This window comes from Bos grunniens, chromosome 12, assembly GCF_055505025.1.
Source record: "Bos grunniens cultivar Pamir isolate PY7600 chromosome 12, Bosgru_T2T1.0, whole genome shotgun sequence".
Classification (NCBI taxonomy): domain Eukaryota; kingdom Metazoa; phylum Chordata; class Mammalia; order Artiodactyla; family Bovidae; genus Bos; species Bos grunniens.
The window spans coordinates 24,442,285-24,459,365 of record NC_141176.1 but is presented as its reverse complement, the minus strand read 5'-3'; positions in this window follow the sequence as shown (position 1 = coordinate 24,459,365).

The window sequence follows — 17,081 nt, the reverse complement described above, 5'->3', positions numbered from 1 at the left end:
GTATTTCAAAAGGCAACTGTCCTCTTCTGAAAGGAGTTAGAGATTTACTTTTTGTAAGAAGCATGATATATGTTCACATTTTAAAAAGAGGGTTCTTAAATCTTTCTTTTCAGAGTTTTGAATAATTGAGCTTAAATGTAGCCATCCTGAGCATTATATTTGGAACTTGTAAAAGTCCCAGGGACGTCAACACATGCTAGCCCTCAACAAATATTTACATTCAGGATGAGTAATGCCATCAAAGAGGATCTTGAAAATGAGGACCAGATTGTACATCTAAATTACATGTAAATTTAGAGGTTGGAGAACATTCCAAGAGAAGGAGCATTTAGGGTAAAAAGAAAAAAAGCACTGCAATTTAAAATGCTGAGCTTAGCCCAGAAGTGTGATATTATAAGACATTATATAGTGGGAGGAAGTCCAAGCAACTACTTTAGCCAGCATTCTGGCTTTAAGGAAGCTAATAATGAAACTGTGGTCCATCAACAACTTGGTGTAGGGTGAGGGAAGGAAATAGTTTCAGAGAATGGGAAGAAAACACTGCCCAAGCTGTAGAGAAAAGATTTTAAAATCTTGAGAGCAACACAATTCTCTCCTTTCAGAGAAGTCACTAAGGGTTAATCTCTTGCTTTCTCTCCACACAGGACCCTTATTCTTCGGTTTCATGAAAAGATCCTGCCCCTGTGTTAGCTACATAATTTTATTAGCAGTCTGGAGGAAGATTGAAACCTTGGCAATTGTCTGACTTTCAGGGTTGCAGAGTTTGACCTGGAAATGTAAGTCATTACTGAAAAAGAAATGATTTACAACCAAAGAAAAATAACGTGTCTGAAAGAGATGTTTGTTTCTAACTATCAGGATGCTAACTTACTGGCAGTTTGCAAATTATCAGGTGGGTCATTGTAGAGGCCTTGTAACCTCTAGAGACTGTGATGTGATTAAAGTATTGTGCTTATTATCACCAGCATGTGAAAAGTGTTAGTCACTCAGTTGTGCTCTACTCTTGGCCACCCCATGGACTGTGGCCCACCAGACTTCTCTGTCTATGGAATTCTCCTGGCGAGAGTAATGGAGTAGACTGCTATTCCCTTCTCCAGGGAATTTTCCCAACCCAGGGATGGAACCTGGGTCTCTCACTGCAGGCCGATTCTTTACCGTCTGAGACACTAGGGAAGACCTATCACCAGCATGTGTTGCTGCTGCTGCTGCTGCTAAGTCGCTTCAGTGGTGTCCAACTCTGTGCAACCCCATAGATGGCAGCCCACCAGGCTCCCCCGTCCCTGGAATTCTCCAGGCAAGAACACTAGAGTGGGTTGCCATCTCCTTCTCCAATGCATGAAAGTGAAAAGTGAAAGTGAAGTCGCTCAGTCGTGTCTGACTCTTAGCGACCCCATGAACTGCAGCCTACCAGGCTCCTCCATCCATGGGATTTTCCAGGCAAGAGTAGTGGAGTGGGTCGCCAGTGCCTTCTCCGACCAGCATGTAACCAACATTAAACTTATTCTGCATGCTCTAGGATTGGACATGGCCTATGGATTCAACAAACCTAGATACTCAAGCCAAGAGCAGGTTTTTTAAAAACAGAATGCCCTTGGTATTGCATGATCTGGAGTGATCCAATAATTGAATTGAATTATCCAATAATTTAAAATCCCATTTTTTGTGTGTGTGTGGAATCTTGATGTTTCTTGAGTATTACTTTTCTTTCCTTTTGCTCATTTGTAAAACACCAGTAATAGAACTTACTTGTAAAACACCTTAAGGCTTTGAAGCACCTTAGCTTAAAGGGAAGCTACACTTTCTTGGGGACCCAATTCTCAGTGTCCAAGCACATTCACCAGTGAAGGGTGCAGCCTTCCTTGGTACCTGGAAGTTCTGTACCTGGAAGCTTTGTAAACTGAAGTTCTGGCAAAGACCCCAGAGATGTTACTTCCCTCAAATGAGAGAAAACATTTTCTTAAAGTGATTAGATTATGCTGAACTCAGCCAACAGTAGAAGGAATTCAAATTAAGCCTAAAATTAAATTTTGCAGTTTTTTCCTCATTAAACATTCACACGGCCAAAATAAAATTAAACATTAATGGCCAACTTAAAAGAGGTCAGTTCAGTTCAGTTCAGTCGCTCAGTAGTGTCCGACTCTTTGCGACCCCATGAATTGCAGCACGCCAGGCCCCCCTGTCCATCACCAGCTCCCGGAGTTCACCCAGACTCACATCCGTTGAGTCAGTGATGCCATCCAGCCATCTCATCCTCTGTCGTCCCCTTCTCCTCCTGCCCCCAATCCCTCCCAGCATCACAGTCTTTTCCAATGAGTCAAGTCTTCGCGTGAGGTGGCCAAAGTACTGGACTTTCAGCTTTAGCATCATTCCTTCCAAAGAAATCCCAGGGCTGATCTCCTTCAGAATGGACTGGTTGGATCTCCTTGCAGTCCAAGGGACTCTCAAGAGTCTTCTCCAACAACCACAGTTCAAAAGCATCAATTCTTCAGTGCTCAGCTTTCTTCACAGTCCAACTCTCACATCCATACATGACCACTGGAAAAACCATAGCCTTGACTAGATGGAAAGTAATGTCTCTGCTTTTCAATATGCTATCTAGGTTGGTCATAACTTTGGAAGGGCAGTATTATAGGCTCAGATATTTGTGGCTAACACCTTGTAAATCTTATAAGAAGTGTCACCTTTCCAGCCATCCACCCAGTGTGTTTCTTCCAGTGGATTTCTTCCTCTATAGATCTTTGCCCATAGATCTTTAGGCATGCCCTGGCCAAACATATTTAAGATAATGAAATCATATTCCAAGAAAGATATGACTTAACTGGATCCCAAAGAAAGCATTAAATGACATCTCTTTTAATGTTAATTCATTTAGAAATCAGTTGGCTTTCTGTGGTAAATGCAGACAGTGTACTATCTTTTTTAAAAAATGCACTTAGACCTTCATTTTCTTTAAAAATCTGTCAGTGACAGATTTCACTCCTATACTAAGTAACCAGTGTTTCACTATTTGTCCTTATTTAAGGTCCAAACTTTTGAAAATTTTAAAATGGGAGTGTATTAGGAACACTTCTTATTACCAGTATTTACTTGTATTTCTCTGGAGACATCTAGTGGAGAAAGTGCGGTATATGTTTCCAAAAGCACAGATATACATTTTGATTAAAATAATAATTAATATGAATGTGACATAAAAAAATCTTAAACATTTTATGTGCATTTCAGAATGCCAGGCAACTAAAGATTAGCAATGATCTCTTACATACAATATTTTCAAGCTGATTTAGATTGACTGCAATAAATGATGTTAAATCCAGATAAAAAGTGAAAAATCTGGTCTTGTGTTTGTATGTATATGTCTGAAGAATGAATCACTTCATTGTTTTTTAATCTGAGTTTTTGTTGTTGTGCTACATTGACATAGATTAGTGACAAGGATAAGAAATTGTGATGGACTTTTCTATGTCAGGTAACTGATTGGAAATGATCAATTCCGCAGTTTATTTTCAACTATTGGTTCCTCCTCATGTTTCTTGCCTGCTTGATGCTGTTAACAGGTGCCTTTGATCTTTTCTCTCACTGAGATTTGAACTAAGTCCTCATTTCAGAGACAGTTAAGACTCTAGTCACCATCTGTCTCCCACTTACAGATAACTTCTAATATCCTTTCAGACCAGATTGTAAGATGAAGGGATGGATAACTGCTGCTGTTGAAAGAACTCTGTAGACATCCATCACTTAAAGTGCTAGAATTTCAATGTCCTGTCTGGCATATGTGTTCTCCTAAAAGAATGCTCTGAGCTACACTAACACCATCATTCATGATAATCTGTTTATCACCTCCTTTTGTCCCTCTGAAACAGAAATATTCTCAGGCCTCATATTTAGCCCTCTGTCTGCTGATATCTCCTCCATTTATTTGTCCATGTTGACATTGTCCTCATATCCTCAACTTCTGTGTCCAGTGTTTGTAATACACTGCCTATATTCTCTCCCTCTCTCCATACCTGAGAAGTTTCTTGTACTTCTTCCAGGAAAACAACCAAAGTTGAGTTACTTCTCACATCCCTTTCTCTCTTTCTTTCTTTTTAAAAGTATTTATTTATTGTTTGGCTGTGTCACGTCTTAGTTGCAGCAAGTGGGATCTTCGTTGGGCCATGCAGGATCTTTCACTGTGGCACTTGGACTCTCTAGTGGTGGCACCCGGACTTGCCAATCATGATGCATGGCCTCAGTTGCTCTGAGGCACATAGAATCTTAGTTATGCAACAGGGATCGGACCGGAGCCCCCTGCGTGACAAGCAGAATTCTTAACCATTGGAACATGAGGGAAGTCCCTACTTCTCATTTTTCAACTGTAATCTGTCTGCTAGCCTCAAAGATTGAGGCTGCTTTAAAATAAACGGATTTTCTCCACTTCTCCAGATATCGATCTTATATGATAACTTTCCAATTGCAGAGATTGAGCATTTTTACTATTGGAGATTCTTCTTTCTCTCCGCCTATATAATGAGATTTCCCAATTTCCTTGTTCAAATGTCCTCAAAAATGTCACTTCTCTAAATGCATGCATTGCAGAAGGTTTTTACTTGCTACAATTTTCTTATGTGCAAACTAATCCTGGGGTACTGTGTTAGCACTGTGGGGGAACAGAAATGGAAAAGACCTCCTATTCTCCTTGTTTAAACAAATGCCTTTTTTATTCTTGTTCCCGGGGATACCTGTACTTGTGGAAAAAATGGAATTAGACAAGTCTTAGGACCTAAAATTATACCTACATGTACAACCTACACAAGGGTTTGGACATAATAGTCTCCCAGGATATAACAAACAGCAAAAAAATGACCTTATTAGAAATAGTTCTGGAGAGAAAAGTCATTCAAGTGGGTATAGAGACTAATTCTATGGTTCTTATTCAGATAAAAAAAAAAATAAGGCTTATAGTAGTTGATGGCAGCTTTTACCTTAAATGAGAAAAGAATTTTTGATTAAGTCTGCTTTTTATTTTCATAGACACACTCGTAGTTGCACATTTCTTACCTGTAGCAAGTCATTTTCAGTTTAAGTGTGAGTGCTCAGTAACGTCCAGACCCCATGGACTATAGCCCACCAGGCTCCTCGTCCATGGACTTTTTCAGGCAAAGTCTTAAATACGCGTGTGTGTGTGTGTGCACGTGCGCGCTCTCAGTTGCTCAGTTGTGTCCTACTCTTTGTGACCTCATGGATTGTAGCCGCCAGGCTCCTAGTCCATGGAATTTTCCAGGCAAAGTCCTGAAGATCAGTGTATGTACTCAGTTGCTCAGTCGTGTCCGACTCTTTGTGACCCCATGGACTGTAGCCCACCAGGCTCCTCTGTCTGTGGGATTCTCCAGGCAAAAATACAGGAGTGGGTTGCCATTCCTTCACCAGGGGATCTTAAAAATAACAATAGTAGCTATTTATTATAATGAATATATTGATGTACATCATCAGTGTTTGGAATTCACACACAAAGTAAAATGTGGGAGAGAAAACTTACTTTGGGTGGGAGTTGATAGTGCTGGTACAGTAAGAAACTTTAATAGCCAAGCAGTAAAAAAAATAGAGGCTGTAAATTAATATTTCTTCAGTCTGAGAGTATTTCAGTCAGTTCAGTTCTGTCACTCAGTCATGTCCGACTCCTTGCAACTCCATGGACGGCAGTATGCCAAGCCTCCCTGGCCATCACCAACTCACAGAATTTACTTAAACTCATGTCCATTGAGTTGGTGACACCATCCAATCATCTCATCCTTTGTCACCCCCTTCTCCTCCTGCCTTCAATCTTTCCCAGCATCAGAGTCTTTTCAGATGAGTTAGTTCTTTGCATCAGGTGGCCAAAGTATTGGAGTTTCAGCTTCAACATCAGTCCTTCCAATGAATATTCAGGACTAATTTCCTTTAGGATGGACTGGTTGGATCTCCTTGCAGTCCAAGGGACTTACAAGAGTCTTCTCCAACACCACAGTTCAAAAGCATCAATTCTTTGGCTCTCGGCTTTCTTAATAGTCCAACTCTCACATCCATACAGTATTTGGGGAATTTCAATTTTAAGACAGATTATGTTTTCAATTGTATTTAAGCACCCATCAGCACATATTTTTACCATGCAGCAGTGACTTTTTCGCCAGCTTTTTTTTAACACCTTTTCTCCCCTTAATCTTAAAAGGTTTATATCCAAAGGTTAATGGGTATAATGAAAGAACAAATCATTTGCCCAAATTGACCCACATTTTGGACATTTCTGTTTTGGCAAAACCCCAGTTGAAGGGAGGGAGCTCAGTTAATTTCTCTGGGAGTTCCAGTTATCTAGCTCTGCCTAACACACCATCCTGAGCTTAGAGGCATAAAATAGCAGTGGATTTCTCTGGGTCTGGGAATTCTCACAGTACACATTGAAGATCCATCCTGCTGTGCTGTCGGCAGCTTCAGCTGGGGAGGCCAGAATGGCTGGTCAGTGGCCGCCAGCCGCCACCTGAAACACCTTGTACTGAAGGAGGCTCTGTTGCCAAGATGGTGTCTTCACTTGGAGGTCAAGCACGTTGGCAAGGTGGGCTGGAAGGCTGAGCTCAGCTGGCACTGTCAGCTGGAGCATCTCCCCATGGCCTCTCCAGTTTGTGGCAGCCTCAGAGTAGTTAGACTTTGTACATGATAGCTCCATGATCCAACTAACATGCATGTTTTTTAATGAGCTGACTCTGAGCACACGTGACGATGTTCAGTCACAGTAATAATGACTGAAAGTGTCACAAGTCAGTCCAAACGTCAGAAGAGGGCTCATAGACAACACCCCTCAATGACAAGAGGATAAAAATACTTGTGGCAATGGGAGAATAGCATTAGATTCTGGGACTTCTGGTAGATCTAGAAATGCCTACAGAGTCCTCAAAACACTGGTGAAATCAGATAATGTATGTGGAAGAACTATATACCTAATAGCTTCATTTCCTATTTTATTTTTTGAAAGTCATCAGAAAATCATCATGCTGATCGTGCTTTAAATTTCCATACTCCTGGATTATAGTTCTCTTTAGAATTTTGAAGCTTGGACTAAATAACGTGTAAAACACCTATCCACCCTGGCAGGAAATGGCTTTGAACTTTTGAAAGGACATGGGTTTTAATGATGGAAGAAAATTTAGAAAGTATTTTTGAAATCAGGATGTGGAATTCTAAACTGGGTAACTTTAGTGTTTCTGTATCATATTGCAGATTTAACTGTCTGACCTCTAGTGGTTGGAACCACTTTTTCCAACTGTAAAGGAGATAAACTTCCTTCAGAGTTTGTTCAGCCTTGACTAATTCCTTTCAGATTTTATCGACAAAATAACAAATCCAGGAGGTAGCAGATGAAACTATTTTGGCTATAATAACTAAAGTCCTAAAAACTGACTTTTAGCTTAACTATATATCCGTGCTGACCCTTTAAAAATGTGAGGGTTTTATAATTATATAGTAAAAAAAATATTGTGACCATTCCCCAGCTAACTTGGGCTCTAAAGTACTGTTATATGAAATGTCTAGATTAGTTAACCCTAACAGTACATTAGAATGACCTGAAAAGCTTTTAAAAAGTGCAGATATCCAGACCGCCACCCTAGAAAATAAATAAATAAATAAATACTTTCCCAAGAAATAATAATAAACAGCCAGGATTGGCAGCCACTGGTTCAGATGTTCTGACACAAAGTATCCTAGTTGGATTTTGTTGTTGTTCCTTTTAAGTTAATCAAAGAAATGCTTTCTGCTTCTAATTAACTTAGCATATACAACTCACTTGAAGAGATGAAATATTTAGAACTCAATATTTTTTTTCAGTTCAGTTCAGTCTCTCAGTCATGTCCGACTCTTTGCGACCCCATGAATTGCAGCATGCCAGGCCTCCCTGTCCATCACCAACTCCTGGAGTTCACCCAGACTCATGTTCATCGATTCGGTGATGCCATCCAGCCATCTCATCCTCTGTCGTCCCCTTCTCCTCCTGCCCCCAATCCCTCCCAGCATCACAGTCTTTTCCAATGAGTCAACTCTTCACATGAGGTGGCCAAAGTACTGGACTTTCAGCTTTAGCATCATTCCTTTCAAAGAAATCCCAGGGCTGATCTCATTCAGAATGGACTGGTTGGATCTCCTTGCAGTCCAAGGGACTCTCAAGAGTCTTCTCCAACAACCACAGTTCAAAAGCATCAATTCTTCAGTGCTCAGCTTTCTTTACAGTCCAACTCTCACATGACCACTGGAAAAACCATAGCCTTGACTAGACAGACCTTTGTTGGCAAAGTAATGTCTCTGCTTTTCAATATGCTGTCTAGGTTGGTCATAACTTTCCTTCCAAGGAGTAAGCATCTTTTAATTTCATGGCTGCAGTCACCATCTGCAGTGATTTTGGAACCCCCCAAAATAAAGTCTAACACTGTTTCCACTGTTTCTCCATCTATTTCCCATGAAGTGATGGGACCAGATGCCATGATCTTCGTTTTCTGAATGTTGAGCTTTAAGCCAACTTTTTCACTCTCCTCTTTCACTTTTATCAAGAGGCTTTTTAGTTCCTCTTCACTTTCTGCCATAAGGGTGGTGTCATCTGCATATCTGAGTTTCCTTACTTTCTTCAATTTAAGTGGTTTTCCTTACTTTCTTCAATGTAAGTCTGAATTTGGCAATAAGGAGTTCATGCTCTGAGCCACAGTCAGCTCCCAGTCTTGTTTCTGCTGACTGTATAGAACGTCTCCATCTTTGGCTGCAAAGAATATAATCAATCTGATTTCGGTGTTGACCATCTGGTGATGTCCATGTGTAGAGTCTTCTCTTGTGTTGTTGGAAGAGGTCAGGAGAGGCGGCTGTTGGCTGTTGAAAGAGGTCAGGAGGGGCTGCTCTTGTGTTGTTCAAGGTCAGGAGGGGCGGCTGTGAGGAGATTACCCCTCGTCCAAGGTAAGGAGCATCGGCTGCACTTTGCTGGAGCAGCCGTGAAGTGATACCCTATGTCCAAGGTAAGAGAGATCCAAGTAAGACGGTAGGTGTTGCGAGAGGCATCAGAGGGCAGACGCACAAACCATAATCACAGAAAACTAGTCAATCTAATCACACGGACCACAGCCTTGTCTAACTCAATGAAACTAAGCCATGCCATGTGGGGCCACCCAAGATGGGCGGGTCATGGGGGTGAGAGGTCTGACAGAATGTGGTCCACTGGAGAAGCGAATGGCAAACCACTTCAGTATTCTTGCCTTGAGAACCCCATGAACAGTATGAAAAGGCAAAATGATAGGAGACTGAAAGAGGATCTCCCCAGGTCGGTAGGTGCCCAATATGCTACTGGAGATCAGTGGAGAAATAACTCCAGAAAGAATGAAGGGATGGAGCCAAAGCAAAAACAATACCCAGTTGTGGATGTGACTGGTGATAGAAGCAAGGTCTGATGCTGTAAAGAGCAATATTGCATAGGAACCTGGAATGTCAGGTCCATGAATCAAGGCAAATTGAAAGTGGTCAAACAGGAGATGGCAAGAGTGAATATCGACATTCTAGGAATCAGCGAACTAAAATGGACTGGAATGGGTGAGTTTAACTCAGATGACCATTATATCTACTACTGTGGGCAGGAATCAGAAGAAATGGAGTGGCCATCATGATCAACAAAAGAGTCTGAAATGCAGTACTTGGATGCAATCTCAAAAAAGACAGAATGCTCTCTGTTCCTTTCCAAGGCAAACCATTCAATATCACAGTAATCCATGTCTATGCCCCAACTAGTAATGCTGAAGAAGCTGAAGTTGAACAGTTCTATGAAGACCTACAAGACCTTTTACAACTAACACCCAAAAAAGATATCCTTTTCATTATAGGGGACTGGAATGCAAAAGTAGGAAGTCAAGAAACACCTGGAGTAACAGGCAAATTTGTCCTTGGAATACGGAATGAAGCAGGGCAAAGGCTAATAGAGTTTTGCCAAGAGAACGCACTGGTCATTTTTTTTTAGATGAGTTCAAAATAAAGCAATTAGATGATTTTTAGGATTACTTTTGATTCAGATAATGTTATATCACCATACACACGGTTAAAATGGGGGAAGGTGAGATGGATCATGTCTGGGGTTTGACTATGGACTGGAAGTGATCCAAACCATCAAATCTAAGGCAGAGAAGAGAATCTGAAAGGCTGAGTAGGAAAATTCTTGCTGAATATGTTCTCAGAGACGAGCAAAGACACTCTTTCCTTCTCTTCCAAATTCTTCATCCTGCTAAAGTCATCCACTGTCTGATACAGCCTGAAACTTTACATATATGAAAGTCTTTTTAAAAAAAAAAAATTCATCTGTTAAGATACAGCTCTGAGAAACAGGAGTAAAAATCTTTTAAAGGTAAAAACTAGTTTATTTCTGCTGATTTCAGATCCTCAAAATTAAGGAAAACTGTAAAGAAACTTATGACTGTCACCATGTTGACCCTTTAGTAAAGACTTTTTATTTTTCATCTTTTATTCCTTTCCATAACTTTTGCATTGGATCTTTCTTCTTTCATGGAAACTTATACATTACTGTTAAAATTTAAAAGGAGATTTAAATATTAATGAAAGTAAAAAGACAGAATAAAGAAATTAAAAACTTAAAGATGAGACAAAGAGAGAGACACTGCTGTATATATACTTTAAAGAGGCTGCTACTTGGGAGTCAGACGGCCAGGGTGGAACCCTTTGTTATCTCATCTTCAGCAATGAGATCATTGGAAAATTGCTTAGCATCTCTGTGCTTCAGTGTCCTTAGCTGACTAATTAGCTAATAATATCTGTCCTTTCCCCTTTCAGAGATGTTTTAGAAGTTATTTTTAAAGTAAGAGAGAGTTTTAAAGTAAATGTCCAAATAGAGTAAATTCTGTGCCTTTTCGAGGTTGATGGAAGTGAATAATACTCAAAAATGCCAATTCTGTTTTTATGTTTAGTGAAACCTTCAAGAGACAGTAAGAGACAATGTGTTTGTTTGTTTGTTTTTCAGCCTTGACAGGCATGGTGAATGAGCTGAAGGAACTATTCTGCTGTAGCAACAAAAATATCAATGAAAATTCCCAGAGTTATTTTTGTTTGAAGTGGGATTGTGTGTATTGGTATGATTTTTATATTGTACAGCAGGTGGGGAGGATTTAGAGTCAGAGGAATAAGACACTTCTGGGGGGAGGAAAATACATAGAAGCACCTACTCAACCTACTCAGATAATCAACTCAGGGGACATACAGGAAGAGCCCAGGTATGGAGGAGAAAGTACAGGTCAAATGCACAAAAGACAAAGTACTAGATGAATAAGTTCCCTATTAGGGTTGTGTGGTCCCAGCATGATGACAGCGAGATGCTTAACTGATGCGTTTTCAAAATGCAAAGTATCCACATTGAAAAGAAGAAAAATATATATATATATATTTATACACATTTAAGAGGGCTTCCCTGGTGGCTCAGTGGTAAAGAATCTGCCTGTCAATGCAGGAGACGTGGGTTCGATCTCTGAGTCAGGAAGATCCCCTGGAGAAGGAAAAGGCAACTGACTCCAGTATTCTTGCCTGGGAAATCCCATGGACACAGGAGCCATGGAGTCACAAAGAGTCAGACACGACTAAGCGACTAACACTTTCCAGTATTCTTGCCTGGGAAATCCCCATGGACAGAGGATTCTGATGGGCGACAGTCCGTGGGGTTGCAAAGAGTCAGACACAACTTAGTGACTGAACAACAACCACAATATACACGTAGAAATACTGTTCAGTAATGCATCGGAAAGATATACAATAATTTACATATTTGCTTGTAAATAAATGTAAGTTGTTTTAAGAATCCTTTTTAGTATTTTGTCTAAAAAGATCCAAGATATTTATTTGTGGATACATGGCTTGGTTTTTGGCTGCCAGGAGATATAAATAGTTGAGAATAACTAAAAAGTAAGGTGTGCCTGACAGGATTACTCTTCTGCTGATGTGCCGTGAAAAAGCAGCTATGCTTTGTATCCCTTCATAACATGTGAAATGCACAGTCCAAGAAGGAACTTCTGATTGTTTGGCACAATGACTCTGAGGGTAACGCTTTATATAACCTCATTATGACAGTTGCCTTCCATTGTAGCTTAAGAATTCTGTTTAAGGTCTTGGCAGGACTTATCTATATGCCACCATATCATATCAAGAGAAAACGAATCCTGAGAGTGTGTCAAGATCTCTGTTGCTATTTCTGTTGGGGATCATGTTACCATAGAAATATATTCCCTGTGGCTTATAAAAGACTTATTTTGCTTAAGTGCTATTTTTATTTTATTCAAAATGAAATAGAGATAAAAATTATAAAAATATTTCTCTTTGGCCTTCAGCCTTAATGGTAATTTCAGTTAAAAGGATAAAGGTAATCAACGCATATCTCTTTTTAGCAATTTTCCTTTACCACGTGTTGGCTCCTTGGGCCAGCATCACCATTAAAAGGATCAGATGAATGGAAGTGAGTGCCGGTGTGTCTTTTGTCTTCCTTTTTAATTCGTGGCTTCCTGAATAGCAGCAGGATCAATTCCACTACTCACATTTGGTCTAGAGTTCAAGACTAATGATTCCACACATGCACAAAAGGATATAAAGACATTTATTTTTATTTTATTTATTTTTTTACTTTACAATATTGTATTGGTTTTGCCATACATCAACATGCATCCGCCATGGGTGTACACGTGTTCCCCATCCTGAACCCACCTCCCACCTCCCTCCCCATACCATTCCTCTGGGTCATCCCAGTGCACCAGCCCCAAGCTTCCTGTATCCTGCATCGAACCTGGACTGGCGATTCGTTTCTTATATGATATTATACATGTTTTAATGCCATTCTCCCAAATCATCCCCCCTCCCCTCCCACAGAGACCAAAAGACTATTCTATACATCAGTGTCTCTTTTGCTGTCTCGCATACAGGGTTGTCATTACCATCTTTCTAAATTCCATATATATGCGTTAGTATACTGTATTGGTGTTTTTCTTTCTGACTTACTTCACTCTGTATAATAGGCTCCAGTTTCATCCACCTCATTAGAACTGATTCAAATGTATTCTTTTTAATGGCTAGTAATACTCCATTGTGTATATACCACAGCTTTCTTATCCATTCATCTGCTGATGGACATCTAGGTTGCTTCCATGTCTTGGCTATTATAAACAGTGCTGCGATGAACATTGGGGTACACGTGTCTCTTTCAATTCTGGTTTCCTCGGTGTGTATGCCCAGCAGTGGGATTGCTGGGTCATAAGGCAGTTCTATTTCTAGTTTTTTAAGGAATCTCCACACTGTTCTCCATAGTGGCTGTACTAGTTTGCATTCCCACCAACAGTGTAAGAGGGTTCCCTTTTCTCCACACCCTCTCCAGCATTTATTGCTTGTAGACTTGGATCGCAGCCATTCTGACTGGTGTGAAATACTACCTCATTGTGGTTTTGATTTGCATTTCTCTGATAATGAGTGATGCTGAGCATCTTTTCATGTGTTTGTTAGCCATCTGTATGTCTTCTTTGGAGAAATGACATTTATTACTTATGTAAGAAGGCTTTTTCTTGAAAGTAGGGCTGGCTTCCCAAAAGGTTCAAAAGTGATTTGAGAGAGTAGGAAAGGGAGGCTACTATTTTTTTAAAACCATAAAGTCATTATAATTTTATATTTCAAATTTTTTCCACCTTGAAATTTTTTAATTTAAAAAATTTTATTATTGGAGTATAATTGCATTACAATGTGTTAGTTTCTGCTAGTTAAAGTTCCTCCCATGTTCTGTTTTATTATTTTCTTTTATATAGAATATATAAAATTCTATATAAAATTCCACATAATGTTCCTCTTATTACTATAGAAACTCAATTCATTGCTAACATATGTGTGTGGCAGGAAAAATGTACAGTGTTTTGTTCTGTTTTATGTATGTGCACATTACAAATTTACACAAATAGTACTTTCCTGCAGAGAGTGAAAGTGAAGTCGCTCAGTTGTGTCCAACTCTTTGCGACCCCATGGACTGTAGCCTACCTACCATGCTCCTCCGTCCATGGGATTTTCCAGGCAAGAGTACTGGAGTGGGTTGCCATTTCCTTCTCCAGGGAATCTTCCCGACCCAGGGAGTGAACCCGTGACTCCTGCATTGCAGGCAGATGCTTTACCGTCTGAGCCACCAGGGAAGCCCAAGGGCAAAAGTCTTCTTCAAAACATGTCTGAGAGGGTGGAAGTTTTAATTTTTTGCCAGGCAAAATTGTGAAAAAGGGGAGAAGATGGTTCTTACAAATTGTAAAGCAATCAAGACTTTTGTGTGTTCAGATTTCCTACAGATGTGTATTTTTCACTCAATAACATGTTTTAAAATTGATCCATGTAGCTCTGTGTAGATTTAGCTTGTTACTTCTGACAGACACGTAACATTCAATCTTATAGGATATCACAGATACCCATTCCCTTAGTGACAATATCTAGAAATCTATTCTTTAGCCAATTCTTTTTTATAAAAATAATTTTTGTTCGTTTATTTTTGGCTGTGCTGGGGCTTCACTGCTGCACGGGCTATTCGCTAGTTGTGGTTCTTCTAGCTGTCGTGCTCTACAACAAGAGACGCTGTTGTGGAGCACAGGCTCAGCAGTTGTGGCCCCTGGGCTTAGTTGATCCATGGCACGTGGGATCTTCCCAGATCAGGGCCGAACCCGTGTCTCCTGCAATGACAGGCAGATTCTTTACCACTGAGCCACCAGGGAAGCCCTACACTCTATTTATAATGTCCTAGGCTACCACTCTGTCCCCAAACCCTCAGTTGAAAGTAAACATGTTTTGTTCTCCAAGAATCTATCAGTGTGTGTGTGTGTGTGTGAGAGACAGAGAGAGAGAGAGATTTTGTCATCTTTCAACATCTTTCTTGCTTCTGTGGCATCTGTAAGTTGAGTTCAGGCAAGATCCACCAGGCTATGTTCATATATCATTTCTGCACCTCAAAGAACTTTCAAGCACTTGGCTTCACTCGATGCTGGTAAGTCTGTAAGTCAAGTGCTATGATTAACTCTACTTTATTGCTGAGGCAACTAGCTCTTAGTGAATGTAAGTTAGAATAAGACCTAAATGATGGAGTTTGGAGTAATAGTTCAAGTCTTCTGACTTTGCACACCACTTTAGATGAGCCAGAATAAACCACTACCAACCAAATTGTGATTAGTGGGCCTCAGGTTGTGATAAACTTTGCACTAGGTCCCTGGTGCTTAGTAACACCCAGAACAAATTCTACAAAGAGATGAAATATGATGAGTTATTGGCTGTTGGTTGGTTGGTGCTGGTGCTCAGTCGTGTTCAACCCTTTGCAAAGCTGCAGCCCACCAGGCTGTTCTGTCCATGGATTTTCCAGGCAAGAATACTGGAGCAGGTTGCCATTTCCTTCTCCAGGGACTTAGGGCTCTTTTCTTCTCGACTTAGGGATCATTTCCTTCATTTCCTTTTTGACTTAGGGATCTAACCTGTGTTTCTTGCATCTCCTGCATTGGCAGGTGGATTCTTTACCATTAGCGCCTCCTGGGCAGAATATAAATTCATTCTTAAACTTTCTGAATTTGACTTGATGTAAATGTCATGCCAATCATACATGATATGATCTAAGGGTGATTTTTAAAATTAGAGCTATGAGCTCTTAGCCAACTACAATGTCACCTCAGGTTCTGAGAAACCTCAATCAGGTCTCATATACAGCAAGTTCTAAACTATAACATGCAATAAGTATTAGGTTCCATTCATATAATTCTTCAAGGCTGGTCATGTAGATGGGACTTCAGATGCTGGCTTAGGAAACTGGAAACTTGCATTCCAGAGTTGTTTCCATCTCTAACTTGCTGTGTAACCGTGTGAATATAATTTCACTTCACAAAGCCTCAGTTAAAATTAGAGTGCTGGAGAGGATTTGAAAGTTTCCCTCCAACTTGGAAATTCTCCAGCTAGTACATTGTTAACTTAGGTGAGATACCAACTCTTACATATTCCTCTGAACAGGGAATTCCAAACAATAATTTGTATCTTCCTATGTGTTGGTACAAGTCTGAAGTGTGATGCTTCTTTATGTTTTTGACAACTAATTTTTATAAATGTCAACATCTTCATGGAAGCTGGAGGTGAAGAAGTGTCATCTGCTGCTTCATACGAGTCTGAGATTCCTTTCACTAGCAGCAACCCCACATTTAAGCTCTGGGTTCCCATCAGCTACTATGGACAAAAGAGAGCAGAGGTAAGAAGCTCAAAGCAGGTAGGATGTAAGAGAAGCATGGCTAAGCATTTGTTTTAAGAGTAGAGAATGGGTGATGCTCTTCTATAACATCGAGCAGTTATTAATATGAATTCTACCAGGTCTGTGACACTGGCAACTTTTTAACCTTTTACCCCTCAGTTTCATCACCTTTACGTATCTAAGTGTATTATTTGGATGCACTTATTTATACTTGTTTATTTATTTATTTGGCTGCACTGGATCTCAACTGGGGTGTGCAGGATCTTTCACTGCCACACGCTGGCTGGGTAGTTGTAGGGCACGGGCTTATTCACTCTGCAATTCGTGGGATCTTAATTCCTCAACCAGGGATTGAACCCACGTCCCCCTCATTGCAAGGTGGATTCTTAGCCCCTGGACCACCAGGGAATTCCCTGGGTATATTTGATGTGAGCATTTTTGAAAGATCTGCAGAGTCTGAATCACATCTTGTTGCCTTTGTTATATTTAGTATTACTATTTGCATACACGGAGAAGGCAATGACACCCCACTTGCCTGGAAAATCCCATGGACAGAGGAGCCTGGTAGGCTGCAGTCCATGGGGTCGCTAAGAGTCAGGCACGACTGAGTGACTTTACTTTGACTTTTCACTTTCACGCACTGGAGAAGGAAATGGCAACCCACTCCAGTGTTCTTGCCTGGAGAATCCCAGGGACAGGGAAGCCTGGTGGGCTGCCGTCTATGGGGTCACACAGAGTCGGACATGACTGAAGCGACTTAGCAGCAGCAGCAGCAGCAACAGCAGCAGCAGCATTTGCATACAGGGAATTTCATGATATTGATGAA